The sequence below is a fragment of the Diorhabda carinulata genome, unplaced genomic scaffold, assembly GCF_026250575.1.
Source record: "Diorhabda carinulata isolate Delta unplaced genomic scaffold, icDioCari1.1 Dcau_17, whole genome shotgun sequence".
NCBI lineage: Eukaryota > Metazoa > Arthropoda > Insecta > Coleoptera > Chrysomelidae > Diorhabda > Diorhabda carinulata.
The window spans coordinates 78,333-99,687 of record NW_026613962.1 but is presented as its reverse complement, the minus strand read 5'-3'; the positions used below and the strand labels follow the sequence as shown (position 1 = coordinate 99,687).

The window sequence follows — 21,355 nt, the reverse complement described above, 5'->3', positions numbered from 1 at the left end:
AAATTTGGTTGATATCGGAGCCAAAATATTAAGAAGAAAAGTACAATGATTAATCGACTCATTATTTTTAGCTCAATGGATTTATTATTACTATTATACTAAATTCGAATTTCAAATTTTTTTGTTTTTATTTTCAAGGGTAAAATAAGAAGAATATATTTTTTTCAAAAATATCATTGTTGTGCTTTCGGATTCTGTATATTTTGATATCATTATACCATAGACGTGGGACATATAATTTTCCAAGGGATATAATTTACAAAAAATTTAGAATCTTAATTCGAATAAAATTCAAATATTGTGGATCGTGTGATGGAAAAAATGAAATAAGACGTATTTTTATACGAGGATACCAATTTTTGAGCCATTTTGCCAAAGTTTTATAGTCGAAAAGAGAAAAAAAATATTTTCTAAAAATTCTTCGAGTAAAGTATGAGGAAAAAAATTTTTTTTCCAAAATTGATGGGAACGTAGAAAGTCTTATCACGCATGTACTCTATATTCGTGATTTTGTTAAAATCGGCAGTAGTTTACTATTTTTTAAACGACAAAATCCAAAATTTTCGGTGTTTTTAATTTTTTTATCCATGTTATTGTATTTCAATGGTAAAACTAATATCACCATTGGCTTTCTCATCCCCGAAAACCCCTTATCTCAAATTTTCAGCCAAATCGCAAAACAAAATTTAACAACCCCTCCTTAGCCGGTCCTGATGAAATTTTCGAAGTCAATTTTAACCCCTTAAACCTAGTTTTGGAAAATTTTTATGATCGGAACCGTTCTTCTGGCCATATTTTACCCCTCCTCACAAATTTTCATCCAAATCGGAGCATCTTGAAAATTTGCCCTTTAGAGCCGGTCCTTGTACTAGTTAACGTGCAACATGAGCTGGGTTTTTGAAGGGGAAGGAGACGTCGTAGAAAAAAAATAAAAAAACCGTTGTATAGAAAATCGAAAATAATGAAGATTGAGGGTGCTACGGACCCCCCGAAAAAATTTTGAGGGGGGCAGGGGGGCAGCCCCCCCTTTCAAAAATTTTTGGCTACTCACCTGGTTATACTTTATGATGGAGGGTCTGAATTGTTTCGACAAAAATGTCATGCCCCCTCAAGCGAAGCTTGGACCCCTCTCAATATCAAAAATAAAAAACGTAACTTTCTTAATATGTCAAATACGAAAAATATGCAAGGGACAAAAAAAATTGGAAAAATAAAATTACGTACATACGCATATAGATATCCTCTTCAACTTACGAGATTATCCTCGAAATTTCGAGATTACGAATCAGAAAAATTACGAAAACTTTTCGAGACCACTCTGTATATGACCAAAAAAATTCTATGTTTCTCCTCTATCGATTGATATATATAACTTCACCCATCGGTGCCAATAAATGACGTCACAACCGACGCTAAATTTTGAGGTTAGAATTTTTTTCTCACCTCGATAGCTATATGCAGCATACTATCATACCTAAAAACACCATTTCGAGCCTTCCGGTGCTATTCGGAGCAACTCTTGGGAGGGTGGTGGGGGGGGCGCTAAAAATATTTCGAGTCTATTTCAATTATAGGCGCTCAAAATCCGGAAGATCCTGCGAAAATCGCAACTCCAGGTTCAATATTTAGCGATTCCTGGCACCCTCACAAAGTGGGGGGAATTCGGTAATAATTTATACCAATGACTAGGGTATGTCGAGGCGCTTCCCGCCGGCATATTCAAACGTTAAAATTCCGGAAAAACCAAATTTTCAAATCCACTTCGGAATTTTTTCCCCCCCGGACCCCCCGAAATTTTTATCGTGGGATTATGGATATTTTTTTGTCCCCAAAACGTACTTCCCATTTTTTCGCTATCGTGTAACGTAAAAAAGTTGCACACCCCCAATCGAGGTTCTCCGAAAATTCCGACTTTTGGCTCCACCTAGACCCCCCAAAAAAGGGACCAATTTCAAAAATTCGGATATTTTTGGATTGAGAAAAATCAGTTCTATCGAGCTAGGCTAAAAATTTTCCGAAATTCGAAAAAAAATTTTTTGGGGATTTACTTTTCAATTTTTCCCCGTAATTTTTTTCAAATAAAAAAATCTGATCAATCACTCCATAGACTAGATATATTTTTTCCTACATTATGGTTTTTTTATTTTTTTCCTAGTCCCATTAGTTCAGAAGTACCCATTCCGCCGGACCCGCTATCGATCGAGGGAGGGGGTGGGGGGTTAGGTCGTATTTTTTTTCGTGACGGCGTCGACTCGTAGGGATTTATTTCTGATGTCTAAAAACTGAGCATCTCTCCACCTGTCAGCAATCCATATCACCTACGAGAGGGGGGAGTGGGGGGAAATTTTTGGTACTAAATTTTTTTCTCCAAATTTGATTCTCCATCCATCTATGTGATTATTTTCGCCAGCTAGCGTCATCAAAAAAGTGGCACGGTTCGCTATTAATGGTAGGACTAGTTAGAAGCGGCCGCGACATCGCGGCTCCTCCTCGGAATATATCAAAGTTGAATATATTTGGAATTTGAATTTTATATTTCCTTCTATATATGAATACATATATTTATTATATATATATATATATATATATATATATATATATATATATATATATATATATATACATATATATATATATATATATATATATATATATATATATATATATATATATATATATATATAGTTTCGAATTTATTCAATTTTATACTCAGGGATGACAACAATATTCCGGAAATTTCTCAGTTTTGTGGCTAAATTTTTGAAAATATGGGATCGTCTGAAAGTATGGGGGAAAAGATCAAATATCATATATACGTCGCCGGAGATTTCAGAAAAAGTATTATTTTTTAGATTGGAAATAACTTTTTTACGAAAATTCAATTTTCATGGATTTTCCCGGATTTTCCCCTTGTCAAATTTTTTTTTCCTGAAAACTGACAATTTTCGTCGAATCCCCATATAATTCAACCCCCATGTACGGAATTTGGTTGAAATCGGAGTCAAAAGATTTTTCTCCATTTCTATTCCACAGGGGTACCCTTTGAAATGTCGAATTCCGTTGCAATAGCTCAAATTCAAAGCTCTATAACTCGCCTTGTATAATAAAGGGAGAGGAGGTATATTTTTTCTATGATAGCACCTATGGTCTTCTTCCGATTTTTTCTCATTACCACGTTTCAGCTGCTGATCTGTAGATAATATGAATTTTTATGTGGATTTTTTTGAGAAAAAAATTTATCTCAAATTTCACCCTTTATAATACGCGTATGTTGGAGAATGTGGAATTGCAATGGAATTGAGGACAGAAGTTTTCTTAATCGATTGATACCATAAATAGCATGATAAATCTCATAGTTTCGAATTTATTCAATTTTATACTCAGGGATGACAACAATATTCCGGAAATTTCTCGGTTTTTTGCCAAATTTTTGAAAATATGGGTTCGTCTAAAAGTATTGGGAAAATGATCAAATATCATATATTCGTCGCCGGAGATTTCAGAAAAAGTATTATTTTTTAGATTGGAAATAACGTTTCTACGAAAATTCAATTTTCATGGATTTTCCCCTTGTCAAAATTTTTTTTTCCGGAAACTGACAACTCTTGTCGGATCCCTATATAATTTAACCCCCATGTACAAAATTTGGTTGAAATCGGAGTCAAAACATTTTTTCTCCATTTTCATTCCACAGGGGTACCCTTTGAAATGTCGAATTTCGTTGCAACAGCTCAAATTCAAAGTTCTCTAACTCGCCTCGTATAATCAAGGGAGAGGAGGTATATTTTTTCTATGATAGCACCTATGGTCTCCTTCCGATTTTTTTTGATTAGCGTTTCAGCTGCGGATCTGTAGATAATATGAATTTTTATGTGAATTTTTTTGAGAAAAAAATTTGTCTCGACTTTCACCCTATATAATACGCGTATATATGGGAATGAAGAATTGCAATGAGACCAATAAGTGAAATGAAGATTTTCTTAATCGATTGACAACATAAATAGCATGATAACTTTCATAGTTTCGAATTTTTGCAATTTTATACTCGGGGATGACAACAATATTCAGGAAATTTCTCGGTTTTGCGGCAAAATCTTGAAAATATGGGTTCGTCTAAAAGTATTGGAAAAAAGATCAAATATCATATATTCGTCGCCGGAGATTCCAGAAAAGGTATTATTTTTTAGATTGGAAATATCGTTTTTACGAAAATTCAATTTTCATGGATTTTCCCCTTGTTATAATTTTTTTTTCCGAAAACTGACATCTCTTGTCGAATCCCTATATCATTTAACCCCCATGTACGAAATTTGGTTGAAATCGGAGCCAAAATATTAAGAAGAAAAGTACAATAATTAATCGACTCATTATTTTTAGCTCAATGGATTTATTATTACTATTATACTAAATTCGAATTTCAAATTTTTTTGTTTTTATTTTCAAGGGTAAAATAAGAAGAATATATTTTTTTCAAAAATATCATTGTTGTGCTTTCGGATTCTGTATATTTTTATATTATTATACCATAGACGTGGGACATATAATTTTTCAAGGGATATAATTTACAAAAAATTTAGAATCTTAATTCGAATAAAATTCAAATATTGTGGATCGTGTGATGGAAAAAATGAAATAAGACGTATTTTTATACGAGGATACCAATTTTTGAGCCATTTTGCCAAAGTTTTATAGTCGAAAAGAGAAAAAAAATATTTTCTAAAAATTCTTCGAGTAAAGTATGAGGAAAAAAATTTTTTTTCCAAAATTGATGGGAACGTAGAAAGTCTTATCACGCATGTACTCTATATTCGTGATTTTGTTAAAATCGGCAGTAGTTTACTATTTTTTAAACGACAAAATCCAAAATTTTCGGTGTTTTTAATTTTTTTATCCATGTTATTGTATTTCAATGGTAAAACTAATATCACCATTGGCTTTCTCATCCCCGAAAACCCCTTATCTCAAATTTTCAGCCAAATCGCAAAACAAAATTTAACAACCCCTCCTTAGCCGGTCCTGATGAAATTTTCGAAGTCAATTTTAACCCCTTAAACCTAGTTTTGGAAAATTTTTATGATCGGAACCGTTCTTCTGGCCAAATTTTACCCCTCCTCACAAATTTTCATCCAAATCGGAGCATCTTGAAAATTTGCCCTTTAGAGCCGGTCCTTGTACTAGTTAACGCGCAACATGAGCTGGGTTTTTGAAGGGGAAGGAGACGTCGTAGATAAAAAATAAGAAACCGTTGTATAGAAAATCGAAAATAATGAAGATTGATGGTGCTACGGACCCCCCGAAAAAATTTTGAGGGGGGCAGGGGGGCAGCCCCCCCTTTCAAAAATTTTTGGCTACTCACCCGGTTATACTTTATGATGGAGAGTCTGAATTGTTTCGACAAAAATGTCATGCCCCCCTCAAGCGAAGCTTGCCCCCCTCTCAATATCAAAAATAAAAAACGTAACTTTCTTAATATGTCAAATACGAAAAATATGCAAAGGACAAAAAAAATTGGAAAAATAAAATTACGTACATAGGCATATAGATATCCTCTTCAACTTACGAGATTATCCTCGAAATTTCGAGATTACGAATCAGAAAAATTACGAAAACTTTTCGAGACCACTCTGTATATGACCAAAAAAATTCTATGTTTCTCCTCTATCGATTGATATATATAACTTCACCCATCGGTGCCAATTAATGACGTCACAAGTGACGCTAAATTTTGAGGTTAGAATTTTTTTCTCACCTCGATAGCTATATGCAGCATACTATCATACCTAAAAACACCATTTCGAGCCTTCCGGTGCTATTCGGAGCAACTCTTGGGAGGGTGGTGGGGGGGGCGCTAAAAATATTTCGAGTCTATTTCAATTATAGGCGCTCAAAATCCGGAAGATCCTGCGAAAATCGCAACTCCAGGTTCAATATTTAGCGATTCCTGGCACCCTCACAAATTGGGGGGAATTCGGTAATAATTTATACCAATGACTAGGGTATGTCGAGGCGCTTCCCGCCGGCATATTCAAACGTTAAAATTCCGGAAAAACCAAATTTTCAAATCCACTTCGGAATTTTTTCCCACGAATTTTCTCCCCCGGACCCCCCGAAATTTTTATCGTGGGATTATGGATATTTTTTTGTCCCCAAAACGTACTTCCCATTTTTTCGCTATCGTGTAACGTAAAAAAGTTGCACACCCCCAATCGAGGTGCTCCGAAAATTCCGACTTTTGTCTCCACCTAGACCCCCCAAAAAAGGGTTCAATTTCAAAAATTCGGATATTTTTGGATTGAGAAAAATCAGGTCTATCGAGCTAGGCTAAAAATTTTCCGAAATTCGAAAAAAAATTTTTTGGGGATTTACTTTTCAATTTTTCCCCGTAATTTTTTTCGAATAAAAAAATCTGATCAATTACTCCATAGACTAGATATATTTTTTCCTACATTACGGTTTTTTTATTTTTTTCCTAGGCCCATTGGTTCAGAAGTACCCATTTCGCCGGACCCGCTATCGATCGAGTGAGGGGGTGGGGGGTTAGGTCGTATTTTTTTTCGTGACGGCGTCGACTCGTAGGGATTTATTTCTGATGTCTAAAAACTGAGCATCTCTCCACCTGTCAGCAATCCATATCACCTACGAGAGGGGGAAGTGGGGGGAAATTTTTGGTACTAAATTTTTTTCTCCAAATTTGATTCTCCATCCATCTATGTGATTATTTTCGCCAGCTAGCGTCATCAAAAAGTGGCACGGTTCGCTATTAATGGTAGGACTAGTTAGAAGCGGCCGCGACATCGCGGCTCCTCCTCGGAATATATCAAAGTTGAATATATTTGGAATTTGAATTTTATATTTCCTTCTATATTATGTATATATATATATATATATATATATATATATATATATATATATATATATATATATATATATATATATATATGTATATAAATAATAAATATAACTACATCGACTGATACCATAAATAGCATGATACCTCTCAAAGTTTAGAATTTATTCAATTTTATAATCAGGGATGACAACAATATTCCGAAAATTTCTCGGTTTGGTGCCAAAATATTGAAAATATGGGTTCGTCCAAAAGTATGGGGAAAATGATCAAATATCATGTATTCGTCGCCGGAGATTCCAGAAAAATTATTAGTTTTCAGATCAGAAATATCGTTTCTACAAAAACTCAATTTTCATGGATTTTCACGGATTTTCCCCTTGTCAAATTTTTTTTTCCGGAAACTGATAACTCTTGTCGAATCCCTATATAATTTAACCCCTATGTACAAAATTTGGTTGAAATCGGAGCCAAACGATTTTTTCTCCATTTCTATTCCACAGGGGTACCCTTTGAAATGTCGAATTCCGTTGCAATAGCTCAAATTCAAAGCTATATAACTCGCCTTGTTTAATCAAGAGAGAGAGGGTATATTTTTTCTATGATAGCACCTATGGTATTCTTCCGATTTTTTTTGATTACCACGTTTCAGCTGCGGATCTGTAGATAATATGAATTTTTATGTGAATTTTTTTGAGAAAAAAACTTGTCTCGACTTTCACCCTCTATAATGCGCGTATATATTGGAATGAAGAATTGCTATGAGACCAATAAGTGAAATGAAGATTTTCTTGATCGATTGATAACATAAATAGCATGATAACTCTCATAGTTTCGAATTTTTGCAATTTTATACTCAGGGATGACAACAATATTCAGGAAATTTCTCGGTTTTGTGCCAAAATCTTGAAAATATGGGTTCGTCTAAAAGTATTGGAAAAAAGATCAAATATCATATATTCGTGGCCGGAGATTCCAGAAAAAGTATTATTTTTTAGATTGGAAATATCGTTCTAACGAAAATTCAATTTTCTTGGATTTTCACGAATTTTTCCCTTGTTATAATTTTTTTTTCCGAAAACTGACATCTCTTGTCGAATCCCCATATCATTTAACCCCCATGTACAAAATTTGGTTGAAATCGGAGCCAAACGATTTTTTCTCCATTTTCATTCCACAGGGGTACCCTTTGAAATGTCGAATTCCGATGCAAAAGCTCAAATTCAAAGCTCTATAACTCGCCTTGTATAATCAAGGGAGAGGAGGTATATTTTTTCTATGATAGTACCTATGGTATTTTTTCGATTTTTTCTCATTACCACGTCTGAAAGTATTGGGAAAATGATCAAATATCATATATTCGTCGCCGGAGATTTCAGAAAAAGTATTATTTTTTAGATTGGAAATAACGTTTCTACGAAAATTCAATTTTCATGGATTTTCCCGGATTTTCCCCTTGTCAAAATTTTTTTCCTGAAAACTGACAATTTTCGTCGAATCCCCATATAATTCAACCCCCATGTACGGAATTTGGTTGAAATCGGAGTCAAAAGATTTTTCTCCATTTCTATTCCACAGGGGTACCCTTTGAAATGTCGAATTCCGTTGCAATAGCTCAAATTCAAAGCTCTATAACTCGCCTTGTATAATCAAGGGAGAGGAGGTATATTTTTTCTATGATAGCACCTATGGTCTTCTTCCGATTTTTTTTGATTACCACGTTTCAGCTGCGGATCTGTAGATAATATGAATTTTTATGTGGATTTTTTTGAGAAAAAAATTTGTCTCAAATTTCACCCTGTATAATACGCGTATGTTGGAGAATGTGGAATTGCAATGGAATTGAGGACAGACATTGAAGTTTTCTTAATCGATTGATACCATAAATAGCATGATAACTCTCATAGTTTCGAATTTATTCAATTTTATACTCAGGGATGACAACAATATTCCGGAAATTTCTCGGTTTTGTGCCAAATTTTTGAAAATATGGGTTCGTCTAAAAGTATTGGGAAAATGATCAAATATCATATATTCGTCACCGGAGATTTCAGAAAAAGTATTATTTTTTAGATTGGAAATAACGTTTCTACGAAAATTCAATTTTCATGGATTTTCACGGATTTTCCCCTTGTCAAATTTTTTTTTCCGAAAATTGACAACTCTTGTCGTATCCCTATATCATTTAACCCTCATGTACAAAATTTGGTTGAAATCGGAGTCAAAAGATTTTTTCTCCATTTTCATTCCACAGGGGTACCCTTTGAAATGTCGAATTCCGTTGCAAAAGCTCAAAGTCAAAGTTCTCTAACTCGCCTCGTATAATCAAGGGAGAGGGGGTATATTTTTTCTATGATAGCACCTATGGTCTTCTTCCGATTTTTTTTGATTACCACGTTTCAGCTGCGGATCTGTAGATAATATGAATTTTTATGTGGAATTTTTTGAGAAAAAAATTTGTCTCGACTTTCACCCTCTATAATGCGCGTATATATGGGAATGAAGAATTGCTATGAGACCAATAAGTGAAATGAAGATTTTCTTGATCGATTGATAACATAAATAGCATGATAACTCTCATAGTTTCGAATTTTTGCAATTTTATACTCAGGGATGACAACAATATTCAGGAAATTTCTCGGTTTTGTGCCAAAATCTTGAAAATATGGGTTCGTCTAAAAGTATTGGAAAAAAGATCAAATATCATATATTCGTCGCCGGAGATTCCAGAAAAAGTATTATTTTTTAGATTGGAAATATCGTTTTTACGAAAATTCAATTTTCTTGGATTTTCACGGATTTTTCCCTTGTTATAATTTTTTTTTCCGAAAACTGACATCTCTTGTCGAATCCCCATATCATTTAACCCCCATGTACGAAATTTGGTTGATATCGGAGCCAAAATATTAAGAAGAAAAGTACAATGATTAATCGACTCATCATTTTTAGCTCAATGGATTTATTATTACTATTATACTAAATTCGAATTTTAAATTTTTTTGTTTTTATTTTCAAGGGTAAAATAAGAAGAATATATTTTTTTCAAAAATATCATTGTTGTGCTTTCGGATTCTGTATATTTTGATATCATTATACCATAGACGTGGGATATATAATTTTTCAAGGGATATAATTTACAAAAAATTTAGTATCTTAATTCGAATAAAATTCAAATATTGTGGATCGTGTGATGGAAAAAATGAAATAAGACTTATTTTTATACGAGGATACCAATTTTTGAGTTATTTTGCCAAAGTTTTATAGTTGAAAAGAGAAAAAAAAAATATTTTATAAAAATTCTTCAAGTAAAGTACGAGGAAAAAATTTTTTTTTCCAAAATTGATGAGAAGGTAGAAAGTCTTATCACGCGTGTACTCTATATTCGGAATTTTGTTAAAATCGGCAGTAGTTTACTATTTTTTAAACGACAAAAACCTTAATTTTCAGTGTTTTTAATTTTTTTATCCATGTTATTGGATTCTAATGGTAAAACTAATATCACCATCGGCTTTCTCATCCCCGAAAACCCCTTATCTCGAATTTCCAGCCAAATCGTAAAACAAAATTTAACAACCCCTCCTTAGCCGGTCCTGATGAAATTTTCGAAGTCAATTTTAACCCCTTAAACCTAGGTCCTTGTACTAGTTAACGCGCAACATGAGCTGGGTTTTTGAAGGGGAAGGAGACGTCGTAGAAAAAAAATAAAAAAACCGTTGTATAGAAAATCAAAAATAATGAAGATTGAGAGTGCTACGGACCCCCCGAAGAATTTTTGTGGGGGGCAGGGGGGCAGCCTCCCCTTCAAAAATTTTTGGCTACTCACCTGGTTATACTTTATGATGGAGGGTCTGAATTGTTTCGACAAAAATGTCATGCCCCCCTCAAGCGAAGCTTGCTCCCCTCTCAATATCAAAAATAAAAAACGTAACTTTCTTAATATGTCAAATACGAAAAATATGCAAAGGACAAAAAAAATTGGAAAAATAAAATTACGTACACAGGCATATAGATATCCTCTTCAACTTACGAGATTATCCTCGAAATTTCGAGATTACGAATCAGAAAAATTACGAAAACTTTTCGAGACCACTCTGTATATGACCAAAAAAATTCTATGTTTCTCCTCTATCGATTGATATATATATAACTTCACCCATCGGTGCCAATAAATGACGTCACAGGTGACGCTAAATTTTGAGGTTAGAATTTTTTTCTCACCTCGGTAGCTATATGCAGCATACTCTCATGCCTAAAAACACCATTTCGAGCCTATTCGGAGCAACTCCTGGGAGGGTGGTGGGGGGGGCGATATATTTTTTCCTACATTATGGTTTTTTTATTTTTTTCCTAGTCCCATTGGTTCAGAAGTACCCATTCCGCCGGACCCGCTATCGATCGAGGGAGGGGGTGGGGGGTTAGGTCGTATTTTTTTTCGTGACGGCGTCGACTCGTAGGGATTTATTTCTGATGTCTAAAAACTGAGCATCTCTCCACCTGTCAGCAATCCATATCACCTACGAGAGGGAGGAGTGGGGGAAATTTTTGGTACTAAATTTTTTTCTCCAAATTTGATTCTCCATCCATCTATGTGATTATTTTCGCCAGCTAGCGTCATCAAAAAAGTGGCACGGTTCGCTATTAATGGGAGGACAATCCGACGCTTGGCGAATTCTGCTTCGCAATGATAGGAAGAGCCGACATCGAAGGATCAAAAAGCGACGTCGCTATGAACGCTTGGCCGCCACCAGCCAGTTATCCCTGTGGTAACTTTTCTGACACCTCTTGCTGAAAACTCTTCAAGCCATAAGGATCGATAGGCCGTGCTTTCGCAGTCCCTATGCGTACTGAACATCGGGATCAAGCCAGCTTTTGCCCTTTTGCTCTACGCGAGGTTTCTGTCCTCGCTGAGCTGGCCTTAGGACACCTGCGTTATTCTTTGACAGATGTACCGCCCCAGTCAAACTCCCCGCCTGGCAGTGTCCTCGAATCGAATCAGGCTGGAGGTAAGTTGACGCACCCGAAACGCCGGACACGAACCTCGATCGTTCGCAAAGCACGAAGCCTCACGAACTGCACCGACGAACGGTACGCGACGCAACGATACGTCACTCCGTGCCCTTGGCTCGAGAATACCGTGACAGTCGCCGCCTCGTGAGCGAACGACGCACGCGTTTCGCCTTACCGAGTAAGTAAAGAAACGATGAAAGTAGTGGTATTTCACCGGCGATGTTGCCATCTCCCACTTATGCTACACCTCTCATGTCTCCTTACAATGCCAGACTAGAGTCAAGCTCAAACAGGGTCTTCTTTCCCCACTAATTTTTCCAAGCCCGTTCCCTTGGCAGTGGTTTCGCTAGATAGTGGGTAGGGACAGTGGGAATCTCGTTAATCCATTCATGCGCGTCACTAATTAGATGACGAGGCATTTGGCTATCAGAAATGTGTGTCTTTTTACGGACCTGGACAGAGCCAGTTCTCAACACTTGTCATCATGCAGTCAAAGTGGCCTGTCGCATACAAGGTCCTAAACCCCGCCTCTTCCATTTGCCAGTCCCTTCAGTGGGGACTACGTGCCACCCTGGTTCACCCTGGACCCTTAAATCAATAAGGGTGGGCCTCGGTGGCCACAACAGCACGACATGGGGCCTTAGGAATTAACCTGCCCCGCCAATATTTCGTTTTCATAGTCCGCGCCACTTTCCAGGACGGACTCCTTTCCAAAGCGAGGCCAAGACATTGTATTTCCCAGCAGTAGTTGGCTGGTGCGCTAATGAATGGAAACCACGACACCCCCAGTCCCCGTTCCCAAGTACCAGGTCTGGAAGTGCACAGTGGTCCTCGATAGCCGAAGGTGGATGTTCTGTAAAATAAAATATAATATAATATATAAAATATTAAATCTACCTATAACTAATGGTAGTACACCTTCGGGCGAAAATCATATAGAGGCTTCTTATTCCGGGAATATGTTTCATCAGCCTATTTAAGATTGAGCCATAAAATAGCGATGAATGGAGAGGCTGCCAATAATAGTTTTGGTAATGTAAGATCTGATGTCTTGCTTAGAAAAGCCGAGAATACTAGAAATGATATTATTATCTCGACACCAGATTCCACGCGCTCCCACGACTAGAGGGGCCACGACGATATGTTTCCCAGGGTATCGGGATGTCATGGCACTTAGGAAGCGTGGCTCGCTATAAATGGCGCTCTTATTCAGAGCGGCTAGGGAAAGGGAGCTAGGTCCCTCCCAGCTGACGGCAATGTCGCACACTATGGCTCTTGAACCCATCTGGAGCACGAGATCGGGTTTCTTTAATGCGCCGTCGATGCATCTAATGTTGGGTCAACTTCTACTACCCATCCTTTCTTCTCGGCAATTTTTCGCGTTAGCGTAACGAGCTGGTCATGCCGCCTTATTCTTTGCCAATGGACATTTTTGTAAAACATGGCTAAGTGACTCGTTACGATCACATCCCATCCTACATTTTCTCTCATGTAGTGGATTGGACGGGATGCCCTTAGTAGGAAGGAGATTGCCTCGAAGTTGCACAGCTCTTTTAAAATCTGACCCTGACCAGTAGGGCGGAGGGTTGTTGACCCAGCTACCACTTTCTGTGGAGCAGTCACCTTGATGAAGACCATTTCCGGAATATCCGTTTTCCAGCCTCTCGATCATTTGCCGTGCGATGATGCTACTGCTGCCGCCGCTGTTATTTGTCCACTTCAACAGTTTTTCATATAGTTTGACGCTATAAGGCAGGGAAAGAACAGCTGCCGTTGTTGGCGTAGCACTATTTATCAAGTTATTAAAGCGTCTTTTCATAATGGCGGGCACTTGTTGGGATAAGCAAGTTATACCCAGGCCGCCACCTCTTATAGGGGCATGCAGATAAGCATCAGCACATGTTCGGTTCAGACCAAGAAACTTTCTAACGGATACTCTGATGATCGTATCAGCGGCTTTTAAAGTTTTCTTGGTGACTATGGCGCTTTGGAGTTGATCTTGTATGCGCGGCAACAAGAAATGTTTAATGATGTTCAGTTTCTGTGCTGGTTGTAGTCCTGCTTTGTTTATTCTGTCGAGCTGGATTTTGAGGTCGGAAATGGTGGATCGAGTCTGTTCCATGACTCCATACCGTCTGCCCAGGTATTTAAACATATCCTGAGGTGTTAATTGGCGGATGAACTGACCCTCTGCCGCGAATAGAGGCCGAGTAACCACGTAAGAGTGTTTGTTGCCTCGGTTAACGTTAACCGATATGGCAACACTCTTTGTCGGGTTAATCGACATCCCTCGCTTCGCAAAGAACTCAGTAACAGTTCTAAGCTGCTTAGTGGCACCCTTGACAGACTCGGCCAACAGCACTAGGTCATCCGCGTACGCTAGTACTGACACCTTCATGTCATCCGAGACAGGTATGCTCGACCCACCATTCTCTAGTTCGCAAACCAACTCGTCCACTACTAAATTAAAAAGATAGGGCGATAAAAGGTCTCCCTGCTTTACGCCTCTATCGATGTTTATTCTCCTGGTTTTCTTGTTGCCAGCAGAGACTATGGTATAAGATTTTTGGTATGAGTCCATTATATACCTTTTAGTTGTTTCGTCTATACCGAACCTGTTCAGAGCTCGTAGGATGGACCATTGCGATACTGTGTCGAAGGCTTTAGAAAGGTCCAACGACAAGATGTTGTATGGCTTAACTCTACGTCTTCTTTCCTTGATGAGCGTTTGGAGTGAGATGTTATTCAACAGGACACCATCGATCTTCATGAAACCTCTTTGGTTGGCGTGTATCGGTAACGCTGAGAAGCGCTTACCAAGGATACGATGAAACACCCTGACAATGACCGATGATATTGTGATCGGTCTCCAGTTGTTAATCAAGCGTCGGTCCCCCCCTTTAGGAATAAGTGTTGTCCTGTTCCCTCGGAGCACCTCGGGAGTAACTCCAAAGAGAAACATGACATTATACAATAGAACCAATCTCTTCACAGGGGCCTTTTTGAGAGCTAGCAGGGGCACTGCGTCTGGACCAGCCGCCCCTGATTTTGATGTGTTTATGGCCCAGAGGATGTCTGACTCTGTAATTGGCTGGTCCAGTTTATGTTCCTCTTTCTGATCTAAGATTGGTTCGTTGTCTAGGAGAGAGGGACTTCCGAATATGCCCCTGTACTCGGACTCTATTGACGCAATGTCAGGTAGTACATCGTCCCCCCAGAGCGGTTTTCCGTCTAGGATATCACGCGCCAAAGCGGCTCGATCGGATCGATATCGTCGTTGGACGACTTTGTATTTATACGAACGCTCATGGTTCCTGTTATTAAAGACTGGGGCCCTGCGGTTTCCGTTTGCCTTCGTTTTGGGCTTCCCAGTCCCTGCTTCGTTGAAGAGAGCAGTAATATATTCATTCACCTCTTTTCTCACTCCCTCTCTATGGCGGTCTAGGTTGGTGAATTGAGAGTAACGGAATAAAGTGCTATCATAAGTATTCCATCCGTCATTAGCGTGCCAGTAATCGTATAAAAACGTAGAGATTGTATTGTGCCGGTGTTCTATCGCAATGGGTACGAACTCCTCAGCATTCGGATTAAGACTCTGACGATCTTTAAAGCTTGAGTCCCTGCCTCGACCTCTAGGACTCTCGAGAAGAGAGAACTCCACTACTTCGCCTTCTGCTTCCTCGTGGGGCCGCGCGTTTTCGTTCTCAAGTTGTTCGAGAACGTCTACGCGGGCCTCGATGTTATTTTCTTTTCTTAAGAATTCGAGGAGTTCCTTGTATCTATCCTGTTTCCGTCTATATTTGATAGAGTCGATTGTACGGTTAGGATAGATACTTTGGAGATGTTTATTAATGAAACGGCCAGTATAGGCGAGTTCGTGTTTGGCCATTTCTATATAGTCCTCATCCTCGAATTCAACGGGGGTATTAGGCTTTTCGTAGAGATTATCAAGCTCCTCATTGTACTCCACGGGGTGTGCTCTCCGCATGTGCTGTCGCATTCCAGCGTATGTTTTATAAGTTTGTTTGCATACGGAGCAAACATTGCCGTCAGCCGGGGGTGCACCCCGGCAGCGTAGCCTTCTTAAATGGGTCTGAAGCCCAGTATCAGTGGCGAAAGTTTTACCACATATGCACAAGACTATAGTTCTAGGACTGAAACTAGGTCTGTCGTAAGTTCGATTCAATAAATATGGGATAGTTGGGTAGACAGGAAAAGACTTGTCTACCACTTAGATAAAAAGTCGGAAGGTGTACTATCCCTAAAACTAAAACCCCCAGGAGTCTGGAGGTGGGCACGGTCCGATAAAGGAGCCAGACAGGTGACCGTGGGGCAGTCTTCGGATGATCCCAATCTCTTAGAATAGACAAGAGATTGCCGTGTTGGATCAAGACTAAGAATCCTATCTGGGGCGCTCTGTACGTTAGCCACGCTAAAATAAATTCTAGCGTGTTACCGACTCTACCACGGGGAGGTGTACAGAACTTGATTAGGAGGGGCTGCAAACTTTAAAAGCTCGCAACCGGGGATTCAAAGGCTTTGAGTGAATTTAACAGAAATGGTCGCCCTGTTGCTTTCTAAACCGCCTTCAAAAGTTCCGGTCGCAAAACTCTCTCCGCTACAGTTCCTAACCCTTAAGAGAGTCATAGTTACTCCCGCCGTTTACCCGCGCTTGCTTGAATTTCTTCACTTTGACATTCAGAGCACTGGGCAGAAATCACATTGAGTCAACACCCGTTGGGGCCATCGCAATGCTTTGTTTTAATTAGACAGTCGGATTCCCCTAGTCTGTGCCAGTTCTGAGCTGACCGTTGAATGGCGGCCGAAGAGGATATCCAAATACCGATTAAGGTAATATGGAACCTCGCAGCAAGACGGTTCCGCGGGAGGCCAAGGCACGGGACCGAACTCGGATTCATAATTATCACAAACTCCAACCAGGAAGGATAGAGAGATGCTCCAATTACTTCACCTCGCCCAGGCCCGGCACGTCAGCCGTGACCCACTTCCTCGCCAAGCCCGACACGCCCCGATCCTCAGAGCCAATCCTTATCCCGAAGTTACGGATCCAATTTGCCGACTTCCCTTACCTACATTATTCTATCGACTAGAGGCTCTTCACCTTGGAGACCTGCTGCGGATATGGGTACGAACCGGCGCGAGCCTCCACGTGGCCCTCTCCTGGATTTTCAAGGTCCGAGGGGAAGATCCGGACACCGCTGCAACTGCGGTGCTCTTCGCGTTCCAAACCATATCTCCCTGCTAGAGGATTCCATGGAACTCGAACGCTTATGCAGAAAAGAAAACTCTTCCCGGATCTCCCGACGGCGTCTCCAGGTCCTTTTGGGTTACCCCGACGAACTCTCTTGCGAGGGCCCGACTTTTTGACGGTTCCGCTGCCGGGTTCCGGAATAGGAACCGGATTCCCTTTCGCCCGATGGGTGTGTACAAACTTTTTACGTAAGTAAATAAATAAATAAGTAAATAAAGCTACACCACATCAACATCGGCTTTCGCCTAGGGCTTAGGATCGACTGACTCGTGTGCAACGGCTGTTCACACGAAACCCTTCTCCACGTCAGTCCTCCAGGGCCTCGCTGGAGTATTTGCTACTACCACCAAGATCTGCACCGACGGCGGCTCCAGACGGCCTCACGGCCAATCCTTCTGCGCACACCGCCGCGACCCTCCTACTCGTCAGAGCTTCATGGTCGCGCGCAAAACGCGAACCGCACATGCCGCTGACGGTCGAGTATAAGCACGACGCTTCAGCGCCATCCATTTTCAGGGCTAGTAACTTCGGCAGGTGAGTTGTTACACACTCCTTGGCGGACTCCGACTTCCATGGCCACCGTCCTACTGTCTTAAGTTACCAACGCCTTTCATGGTATCCCATAAGCGTCGATTTTGGCGCTTTAACTCGACGTTTGGTTCATCCCACAGCGCCAGTTCTGCTTACCAAAAATGGCCCACTTGGCACTCTGATTCGAGTCTCGCGGCTTCATAAGTTCGAGCAAGCCGGAGATCTCACCCATTTAAAGTTTGAGAATAGGTTGAGGTCGTTTCGACCCCAATGCCTCTAATCATTCGCTTTACCGGATGAAACTCGTACGCTACGAGCGCCAGCTATCCTGAGGGAAACTTCGGAGGGAACCAGCTACTAGATGGTTCGATTAGTCTTTCGCCCCTATACCCAGTTCCGACGATCGATTTGCACGTCAGAATCGCTACGGACCTCCATCAGGGTTTCCCCTGACTTCGTCCTGACCAGGCATAGTTCACCATCTTTCGGGTCCCAGCGTGTACGCTCTTGGTGCGCCTCTTCTCGTAATGAGAACGAGACGCCCCGGGAGTGCGAAGCGTTTACAATTTTTATTTGCAAATCGCTTATCCTCCCTTGATCTACGCGAGGTAAACCTTTACTTTCATTACGCCTTTAGGTTTAGTTATTTCCCAATGACTCGCGCACATGCTAGACTCCTTGGTCCGTGTTTCAAGACGGGTCCTGAAATTACCCAAATCGATAGCGTCGTTGATCGGCGTTTCAAAACGAGGTCTGTTCGAGAACACCGTAACCAACAGTCGTTCCGGGACAGAATCGGCATTATGTCCGATTACCGTTAAACACGAAACGCTCTTGCTACGGGCCGAACGCTAATTAATCTAGCGGCCCCGCGCCATATTTCTACCGTCGAGCGAGTCTGTCGGAACATCGAGGGTCCCCATGAATTCGAATAAAATCAAGTGGTCTACCACCTCGAGTCTTAGACAGACACCCAACGGATCACGACGTCCTACTAGAGGAAAAGTGCACGCGTTCGATATCGATTAGAAAAACGTAAAACGCGATTTATTGTAATATGCCGAAACACAAACAATATCCGTCATACAAACGTTCTACTTCAATTATCGAAACGCGAATGAATTTCCTCTTTCGACCTTTCGGGTTTCTCAGGTTTACCCCTGAACGGTTTCACGTACTCTTGAACTCTCTCTTCAAAGTGCTTTTCAACTTTCCCTCACGGTACTTGTTCGCTATCGGTCTCGTGGTCATATTTAGCCTTAGATGGAGTTTACCACCCACTTAGGGCTGCACTCTAAAGCAACCCGACTCTCAGGAGAGATCCTCACGCAATCGGCAACGGTCGCTACGGGCCTGGCACCCTCTATGGGCTGTGGCCCCGTTCAAGAAGGACTTGGACGCGCCGCACGATCTCGTGATAAACGGATCCTCCCTAACACCACATTTCCCGGTGGCCGATATCGACCACGGGATTCGGTGCCGGGCTTTTCCCTGTTCGCTCGCAGCTACTGAGGGAATCCTAGTTAGTTTCTTTTCCTCCGCTTAGTAATATGCTTAAATTCAGCGGGTAATCTCACCTGCTCTGAGGTCGATATATTATATATATATCTCGTATAATATTTAAATACAATTCGCCAAACTATCATAAAAAAAACGTGTGTTTAATAATATCATCTCTCATATGAAATATAACATTATTTGTTTTTATTTAAAGAGTCGGCAGCAGCAGCAGCATCAGCAACACACCACCAACCAGCCTTTATACATATATAATATTTTTAATATATATAATTCATATATTTTGTCGATATACCGTGTGTATAAATGATATAAATAAAACACTGGTCAGACGTCCAGTCTTCGAAACTTTATTATTTCTCTCGGACACGACGACCGCGTTATCATTTTATCATAAATATATTATATATACACACACTTATTTATCGACTATATATACGTCGTATATATGTATAATATATATATATTATATATAAATATAACTCTCTACCAAACAAATTTTATGTATTTCATATAAATACACGATTAATTTATGGTATAGCGGGTTGTGTTCAAAAATTGCGTAACTTTTTCTATAAAAATTTACGCTGCTTTTCGCAATTTAGGATGCCGCACAAATACAAAAAAAAATACGCACAAGTTTGTATGTGCATGTGTTTTTTCTTAATTAGTGTGCGTTATTGTTTCACATCCAACACGCTTAGGCATTATTTTTCTTTAATAAATAGAAAAATTTTAAATTCTAAGCAGTCTTTTAAATTGATACGACCCTCAGTCAGGAGTGGTCCGGGAACGAGTATCCGAGGACCGCAATGTGCGTTCGAAATGTCGATGTTCATGTGTCCTGCAGTTCACAAGTTGACGCGCAATTAGCTGCGTTCTTCATCGACCCACGAGCCAAGTGATTCACCGTTCAGGGTAATCATTTTATTATTATGTCGTTTTCTCATATTCTATTCGTCGTATTTTTAATATTTGATTATTATTAAATTAATAATATTATTATAATATCTTATACGCGTATAGAAAATTTATATAACGACATTTTTTATATATATATATATATATATATATATATATTATAATAAATGGTAATTATTCGAAACTTTTAGAGAAATTATAATATCGTACTTTGATATATCTGATAAATTTTAACCGCTGCACATGTTTTATTACAAACGAGGCGCGCATAGACAGATATCTCGCACGATATATTCCTCCTCTTTATATTATTACAGTTTTTTTTTTATCTTGAAAGTTTTATACAAATTTCGACTGTCGGGCGTAAATCTTCGAACACCTTCGAAATAATACATAAAATATTATTTCTAAAACGAATTTTTATACATATCGATAGAATCGACATGTGCTTAAATTTCGTTTAGGTACCCGGATGAAAATGTCTCAATAACATAATCATCACATATAATCTTGTCGATATTTTCTTGTATTACCTTCAAACGATAAAAAACTTAGGTAATAATATAATAAACGAAATAAAATTTATCCATAAAAATATAGACACACACGACAACAGACGACGTTTCAATAAACTATATATTTTTCGTTTATTATAAAAACGATTCTTTATCAGAACGTTTTTAGTTAACAAGAAATTTTGTTAATGATCGTTCCGTCAATCGTTATAATATATAATAATACATATGTTGTTATTGTTGTGTCGTCATCGTCGTCGACGCCTTCTATAAACTATGATAAAAATTTCTCGTTATATTTTTATTGGAAAAATTTATATATGTAAATATATTTTTATAGACGTATGAATTATATTTATCTTTTTTTTTAATTTTATTCGAAACTTGTTCGAATTTTGTAAAAATTAAAAAAAGATTTCAATATATATACATCTATAATATATATATATATATATATATATATATATATATATATATATATATATATATATATATATATATAATTTATAACATATATAAATTTCTTTTGAAGAGTTCGATAATTTTGTAGAAGAAAATTTTCTTTTACAATTAATACAGACTTGATTTCGTTTTTTTTTTTTGTTTAAAAACGAACAAATACTCTGTAATGATCCTTCCGCAGGTTCACCTACGGAAACCTTGTTACGACTTTTACTTCCTCTAAATGATCAAGTTTGGTCATCTTTCCGAAGCATCGGCGACGCCGAAACGCCACCGCGCTCA

At 38.9% G+C, this 21,355-nt stretch overlaps 1 non-coding gene and 1 pseudogene across 1 annotated transcript; both read right to left on the bottom strand.

Moving 5' to 3' along the window:
* Positions 1-11,422: 11,422 nt before the first annotated feature.
* LOC130903234 (large subunit ribosomal RNA) lies at positions 11,423-19,248 on the bottom strand (annotated as a pseudogene).
* A 692-nt stretch (positions 19,249-19,940) lies between these two features.
* On the bottom strand, positions 19,941-20,096 carry LOC130903233 (5.8S ribosomal RNA). The gene has a single exon (XR_009060631.1). It is a non-coding gene; the product is annotated as a 5.8S ribosomal RNA (ribosomal RNA).
* Between the last annotated feature and the right edge of the window lie 1,259 nt (positions 20,097-21,355).